Here is an 8,654-nt window from a genome sequence, read left to right as displayed (position 1 = left end):
ATACCCCATATGTACCATCAGCTGGGTACCATGTGGTCAGATAGTGACCCATAAAAGGTCAGTGGGTGGTCTTGTAATGTCCCTCCCAGCCGATCTGTCTCGTAAGTATAAACCATTCGTGAGTTTAGGCAAATGTTCTTTTTAAAGAATTTTTTTCTTCTTAAATGTTGGCATCACAACCCATTAATAAAAATGAATCCTATGTCTTTATCGCCTGTTTCATTTGTAAAACACTGCTTATTAGGATCTCTCATGTTTACTGTAAGTGACATTTGTCATGATGTCACATTTTCCAAAATAGATATCTCTCCACTCTCTGTCTTCCTTGTCCTGCCCCCCCTGCCCCTGGCATACACTTCAATTGCAAGCACTTTAAGAGTCCAAGAATAGCCTTGCAGTAAAAGAAATAGCCTCCACAAATAGTCAGAGTATGACTCTGGTGCTGTACTGTATGTAGAATCCATTTTTTGGCAAATTGCTTCTTTAGTTTAACGTTTTACTTTTAACAAGGTAACTATGAATAATTAATTTGTGTTGCATTCTATATTATTGAGCTTTCAGAATTTCGCTACAAAATAAAAAAGTGTACTGTGCACACAAAAATAAAAAACATTTTGTAAATGAAGGAATTGTTAGGAATTTCTGCTTTCCATTCTCATATTATATTTACATTTATAGTTTTCATCCAGACTTTAACAATGTCAAAAGCTGCCATGCACTAGTAGCTATCAAAAGTTTATTTGAGATACAAACCAGACACGCTGATAACATAACGTTAAAAAACACACTACTGGTTCAAATTTCTTTACCGCCCAAGTACATACTTGATAAATAAAGCCTACGTGAACAGCAGTTTAGGTCTTGAATACTTAAGTCACAGAATATTGCATTAATTGATGTTTTTATGATTTGGCATCAAAAATATATGTGAAAAGAGGAATTTTCTAAGAGTACGGATTGCATGTTGAACAAAAGCCTGGACATTCAAGCACGTCTACCATCACGCATAGCTCTGTTCATGGGAAACATCTTCCTGCATGCACAGTATCCTATTTGAGGATTATGCATGCTAACTTGTTGGCAGTCCTAAAACTTTTGCAGGACATCAGGGCTGAACACAAATTGTTTTTCTTTGGCACTTGCACCTATCCTGTGGAAGTAACCTACAGCAACATTTTGTGTGTGAAAATTGCATTTTGTTCTTGCATTTATTAAGGTTGGTGAGGAAATAGCTGCATGACAACTGGCATAATGATCCATGCTAAATAGCCTGGGTTGTGTGCTTTTAAAAGCATATTTTTTAGAAGTTCTAAAATCTGTGAGCGCTACTATGGTCCCTATATGTTTGAAAACATACAGCTTCTCTATTCCAGCATGACTGTGCCCCAGCGCACAAAGCAAGGTCTATAAAAACATGGTTGGATGATCTTGACCGGGCCGCATAGAGCCCCAACTTCAACCCCATTGAACACCTTTGGGATGAATTGGAACGGATATTGCGAGTTAGGCCTTCTCGTCCATCATCAATGCCTTTCACAAATATTCTACTGGATGAATGGGCACAAATTCCCACAGAAATACCCTGAAATATTGTGGAAAGCCTTCCCAAAAGAAGGGGGGACCAACTACATATTAATGTCTGTGTATTTAGAATGCAATGTGATAAAAGTCCCTGTTGGTGTAATGGTCAGGTGTCCCAATACTTTTGTCGATATAGTGTATGTTGGAAAGGACTATACGTCATTGTCTTATATGTATAACAAAGAAAAGCTCCATATCCTGAAAAAGCAATATACACACCTGGAAACTCTCCAGGTTTGACCCAGAGAACAGCACCGGTTCTCCGGGTCAACACCCAAATCCTCCAGGTTGCGGGAGAAGGCTCTTGACATACCCCACTCTCCGCCCATTTCCTCTTTAAATTCTGGCCGCGTCCCGCAAGGTTATGCTCCGGGTAGTTCTCAGGTATGACAATATTAATTTGTATGGTGAAACCGAAATGAGGAAATTTACATAGATGTGCATAGACATGAAAGGGGAGCTTATGTGCTTTTGGCCAAAGCAGGGCACACTAAAGCCTTGTGTTTTTTAATGTATATATGTGTATGTTTGGATTAATCTTTAATAATTAATAATTTTAGTGACATTTTCACAATAAAGCAGGTATAGAAATTTCTAGACTAGTTTAAGCTTAACACATCTATAAAAGGTGCAACTAACAAACAGCACATGTGCAGAGGAGTATAAATATACTTTCATTGCATATTAACCCTTTCATTGTCACTTTAATGCATATAATAGCTGTATTACCCCTTTATATGTTTATTGTGTCCCTTGCTCAAATGCATGTAGGATTCTGGAGAATCCCCCCATTTTCATTTGACGCTTTCCACACTCCCTAGCTAGTTGCAATACAGGAGATGTGTTCGGATACACAGCCCTGCACATGATATATTCCAGCTCTGATTTGAATTGGCTTTCCCGAGGTCAGCAACTTTGCCCTGTAATGGGCAAAACTGATGAAAATTGTGGCCATATAGAGTCGTTTCCAAATTAGGACAATTTAATTCATATACTTACATATGGGTACTTTTCCCATCTCTAGCGGTGTACAATATATATAGAATTTTATTTTATTTTGCTTCATTGTTTGCCCTTTTTTACATCGTATTCATACAAAATAATGTATTCCATTTATGAATATGGTTTCAAAAGAAAGCCCTACTTGTGCTGAAAGAAAAAAATAATATATAATATATAAATTTAAAATAGTCTTTGTTATAAGTTGTTGAATCGCTGACTAATGAGGAACAATTTAGCAACTGTTCTTTTTTCTTTTTTGTCAATGACCAATCTAGATTCTGTATAGAATCTAGATTGGTCATTGAATCGAGCCCAATGTGTTCCAGTAACAAAGCATCTCACATTTGGGAGACACCGCTGTATAAACAACACATTTTCACTGAAAGGGATGGTATAGAACGGATTATGTTGTCATTATAAAGTGCATTAAACCCTTCCTATGCCAAATACCCTGGCCAAAGAGGGAGGTGGTTCTGCTACTTTACAGATCTCTGGTCAGACCTCATCTAGAGTATTGTGTACAGTTTTGGAGACCCCATCATCTCCAAAAGGATACTGACATTCCAGAGAGAGCTCAGAAGAGGACTACCAAATGGCTTGCAGGATAAAAAGTATCATGAAAGACTATATGTAGCTTAGAGCAAAGAATAGAAAGAGAATATCCTGATACAAACATTAAATACTTAAAAGGGATTTAACAAATTATGAGGGGGTTGTTTATTTCAAAGGAGGAGAAATGTTAGAACAAGAGGTCATAATCTTGATCTACAGAGTCAGAGGCTTACATGTAATGTAAAACGAGTTGTACTTACGGAGAGGGTGGTAGATAAATAGAACAGCCTCCCAGTGGCAGGGGCTAATACAGTAAGGGAATTTAAACATGCATGGGATAGGCAAGATATCCTGAATCTAAGACAAGATCAAGGACAAGTTCTCATCAGGGAACACTAGATGGGCCAAATGGTTCTTTTCTGTGTTTCTATGTTTAGGTAACAATTGCCCTCACCGCATTGAACTTAAATGTGCTTAAGCGTCTTAAATAAAGGAGGAAACTTTGTTTTTTTGGCTTAAAGGCTTAGGACAAGGCAGAGAAACATAGCTCTTCTACAGTCTTTTACTTAGTCTGTAACTCGGGTAGGTGTATAAAATAATAACTTTCCATGCTGGAAATATTGGACTGGTGACATACACAAGAAACAAGAAGTTGTAGTGTGGTATCGCTAGAATAAAACACCCATAATGTTTCCTTCTGTTGCTCCTGTTGTTCAATAATTTCAGGTCTATGAATACTTGAGTGTTGTGATGCTAACAGAACAGTGCAGAAAGTGTCTCAATGGAAACAAATTACAGATTTACAGACCACTCTTGAATATTCCATCCTATACAGATCTGTAGTTTTATCTCTTTTGTTGCTATTGAGGCACTTTTTAGTACTATTAACATCACAACACTCTTAAGGATTCATATTAAGTTAATAAGTTAAGTTTTAATTTGGTGTTGGGTCATTTAAACTTACATTTAGTCAGCATTTAGTTCCTATTCCTTATCGGTGGGTCAATTTTTTTTTCTGAGGCTGAATGCTGGGATATGACTTTATATCGAAAGTTCAGCATTATTTGCCAGCAGCATTGCAAGAGAGCAGTGAAATGAAATGTCTGTATGAAAAGATCTTGCGTTTCACTGCTTTCTCGCAATACTGCTGGCAATTGATGCTGAGTGGTGGTATAATCTCGTATCCTTGTGTTCTGCCTCAGTAGCACACAGGCATCGTGCTCCCTTGATTTTGTGCCCAGCCGACTGCCCTGTGCGCTGCTCGGAAAGCAGCTGCGTGAGGGAACATTGATCTGGACCCATGGTAGGGCCAGTCCTACTCCTAGGCCATTTGCCTGTGCTTTCCCAGCAGATTCAAAGCAGCTAGCCCTAGAATCCACTGCTTAGGAGACTCTATTTTTTGGGAGAGCTACGAGCAGGGCCGGCCCAAGGCAAAATGCCGCCTGGGGCGAATTTTAAAATGCCCCCCCCCCATTATCTACCCTTCCTCTCCCTCCGTCCCTGCCGCCCCCCTTGTACTTACCTTTCAGCAGTCCTGCGGCGAGTCTCCCTGTTCGGTCTCGGTGCCGGCTTGTAATGCTAAGCGCCGGAAATCTTCCGGCACTCAGCATTACAAGCCGGCACCGAGACCGAACAGGGAGACTCGCCGCAGAGGAGAGAGAGAGGGGCGCCGAGCGAAAACCACTCGGCGCCCCTTTCTCTCTCTTTCGCTTTTAAAAAAAAAAAAAAAGGGCTTGGGGCGGCAAAGTGCCGCCCCTTCAAAAGTGCCGCCTGGAGCAGTTGCCCCACTCAGCTCCATTGTCGGGCCGGCCCTGGCTATGAGTTTATTTCCCTGTTTATTATCTACTGTGAACGTGATTTCTGTTAAATTCGGTAATTTATTTCATACCTAAATATTATTTGCCATTATTTGAACTAAACCAGTGCTTTCCCAGGAGGAGGGAATTTTGCTACTAGGGTAATTTGGTCCTGCACAACCTGGATGCGTCTCTCTGGCAGTGCCTGTCCTGTGCCCTACCCCTGCTGCTGCAGCTAAATGTGTCTCCTTACGCTGAGGGATGAATTCTAGTTCTTTTTTCTAATATGGAGGGGGGTGAGAATTTCCCCCTTACTCTATTAGATCAATTAAACTAAAAATTGTTTAGCTTTGGGAGGATTACAGTCCCATACCATGCTGCAGGGTGTATGTATCCATTTGTGTAGTCCTACTGTAGGAGGTAGTCCTGCAATGCAAAATCGAGCCTGGACCTCTTCCTTAGATTGGATGGTGCTGCTGTAAGTGAAAAGAGAGCCCAGAAGGTGTCACTGACTTCCCCAATGGTTGTTTACAAATTTAAAAAGAGCTCTGAATTTCATCTGAACCGAACAGTCTGGAAAAGAAATTTGTTGCTGAAAAACAAATGTGGTAAAAACAAGCCAGATAAGGGCTTACAGAGTTATCCCTTTCTTAGGAAGGGTGAGGTGATCATAGAAAAACACCATTTGAAGCTCAATAGGTATGCTTTGAAGAGGAGGAGAGAGTTCACAACTATTTCAGGAATGTTAATGCAACCAGGGAACAAGTTTAAGGATGATGGCCAGATAGAGGTAGAGTATATTTTGTTAATACATGTAAGGAAGGTATAATTGCGTTGGGAAATATATCAACTACTTATTTGAGAATTAATTATTGTTGGTAATGAGTGCCTGAAACTGAAGACCAAAATGTGCACTCGTCTGTTATTTCCCCAGCAAGCCTTGTACAGTGCTGTAGAATATGATGGCACTATATACATCAATAAATAACAATAATAAAGGAGCAGTAATACTATCAGGTTCCAAGTATGTAGTATCATCATATCATATAGTTTATTACTCTCTATATCAATGCTTTTTTTTTTTTTTTTCCTGCCGAGGCCACCTCTCTTGCCTCAATCCCATCCCACTGTCCTTTAAAAACCCTTCAAAGCTGTCATGCTATCTTGCTGGTATATTTCACTTCCAGATTCTCTCGGTTCCCTACCAGCACCTCATCGTACATACAGACTGTGTGCCCCCCTTCATCAATGTTGTGAGAGTTAAATATAGATCCTGTACTGCCAGCTGCTTTTAAAGATCAACACTCGGCTCCATGTAGAAGGGACTACTGAAGGAAATAAGAGGTTAAACAGTTGGACCAATGCTATCTAATGACATTTTTAATGGGTTAAAGGTTATCAAATTACCACATGTGAACTAATGACAATGATTTATTCATTTCAAAGTAAATAAACATTAGAAATGAACAAAGAAATATACCAATAGGGTTTAAATAGGTGTAACAAGGTGCGGGGTGTTGTCGTGGAAGGGGTATACATTCCCCCTCGATTTTGCAGGGTTTTATACGACATATAGGGCAGGCTGGTGCTCCACCCCGCAGTTTACATGCACCTGGACTGACACAGGATCCAGGCCGGGAGTTTAAGCTGACTCCAATGCACTGGTCAGCTGCAGGTAATCAGCTGCACTGACTGCAATATAACCTGACCTGTTGGACAGAGGGAGAGAGAAGAGTTTTTGTTTGGAAGCAGCAGAGCTTACTATGCCCAAAAGAGACCATCAAAGAGGTTGGTGGGATTATGTTTTGTGTTAGTTTAGACCCTTAGTAGTGAGGGAGTTATATGTTAGTAAGCGCTCAGACGAGCTAGGCTTTTGTTTGTAGCGAATTTGTGTTCTATGTAATCCTGTAAATATCTTCATACGTGGACTACAAATAAATCATTGGTGATTACCTAACTGAGATGTGGCGTTAATACCCAAGAGGACCGTGCTGTTTGGTACCCTGTGTGGGTGCAGGATCACATAGGCTAAGCTAATGACAATAGATTAAATCCTGCCTTCCTGTTAAAATGTCCCAAAATATCTGCCAAATGATCTTATTTGCTAATTTAAGTGGTAGAAATATGCGTACACAGGTAAACAAGCTCATGGTATCTCGATTGTACTATATCCCGTCTTACATAAACTAATATGAACGAAAGTGGAGTGAAGCAAAGCATGTGATCTGATTTATGAAGTTTTCATGTGAAAATGCAGACAATGCAACATTACGTATTTATGTCAAATGTTAGTGCAGGGGGATTCTCTATTATGATATCAATTCTGCACATGAGACCCGTGGCACTGAAGCCGCATGGCTGAAATTGCAGACATTGGTTTAAGCTAGTGAACTAGTCTAAGACCTTTGATAAATATGTCCCATAATTTTAGAAGGCCTAATTTTACACCGTGACAGCATATAGCACCTGTCTTTATTAACAAAAATATTTTACTTTACATGTATTTTAAGGGTAGCACAAACACAAGTATAATTAGCGTAATAATTCTCAAGATTTCGAGATTTGAATAAAACTGAGATTTTAAATGACATCAACAGCTCTCACAGAGCTCTAATGCAAAAGTAAGAGCCTATTAGCTGCATCTTACCTTTTAAGTCCAAACATAATGTCTTACTTTTTGCATTTAACCCCTTCAATCCCCTATAGACGTACCGGGACGTCTAGCCTTTCGTGCAGCGTCAGGAACACATCCCTGCCGCTGCACGGGAGAACAGGCTGTCGTTTGACAGCCTGGACCCCCCCCTGGCAGCAGAAGCCAGCGTCGCTGGCTTTCTGCAGCCCGATCCCCTGTAACAACTTGGTGTGTCATTAGCCTTGGGGGACTGAACCACATCCGGGTCAGTGACATTACTGCCGGATGTGCGACACTGGGGGAGAGAGAGAGAGATAGAGACAGAGAGAGTTCGTTTTGCAGAGCTGCAGTGCTTAGTGCAAAACCACATTATATATTGGGGATAGTGTAGTGTTTTAGAAATTGGCCAGGTAGGTACAATGGCGCAACATGTCTTCAGCGCTGAGGAGGCTCATGACTGCCTCACTCAGTCTGATGACGATGCCACTCTGACCGCGTCAGACGCCGAGGCCACTCTGACCGCGTCAGACGCCGAGGCCACTCTGACTGCATCAGATATTGATCCAATATCTGAGGAATCCTGCTGTGCGTCAGATAATGACGAGTCAGAGGAAGACGATGATGGCCAGGGTCCATCTGCCAAAGCCAGGCGTGGAGAGCCTGACTCTAAATATAATTGGGTGCCCCCAAATATGATAGACCCAGTAATCCCTGCTTTTACTGCGACTCCTGGCATCAGATGTGACATCGATGCTAGCGAGCCAAAGTCATTTTTCCATTTAATGTTTGCCCCCGAGTTTTTTGAGCTGCTAGCAGCTCAAACAAACCTCTATGCAGCCCAGTGTCAGGCAGCTGACCAAGGAGACAGAAGCCAGACCTGGTACCCCACTGACTCCCATGAAATTAAAAGATTTTGGGCCCTGACCCTTATGATGGGCATTGTGAAAAAGCCCACGATACGCTCCTATTGGAGCACAGATCCCGTAATATCCACCCCTGCTTTTTCCCAAATAATGCCCCGGAACAGGTACTTTGGGCTCCTAAGATTTTTACATTTTACCGACAATTCCCAATGCCCCCCTAGAGAGCAC

The sequence above is a fragment of the Sceloporus occidentalis genome, unplaced genomic scaffold, assembly GCF_023333645.1.
Source record: "Sceloporus occidentalis isolate IW3139 unplaced genomic scaffold, rSceOcc1.0.p SCAF_32, whole genome shotgun sequence".
Lineage (NCBI taxonomy): Eukaryota > Metazoa > Chordata > Lepidosauria > Squamata > Phrynosomatidae > Sceloporus > Sceloporus occidentalis.
The sequence above is the reverse complement of the archived record's forward strand: the minus strand, read 5'-3'. Positions refer to the sequence as shown.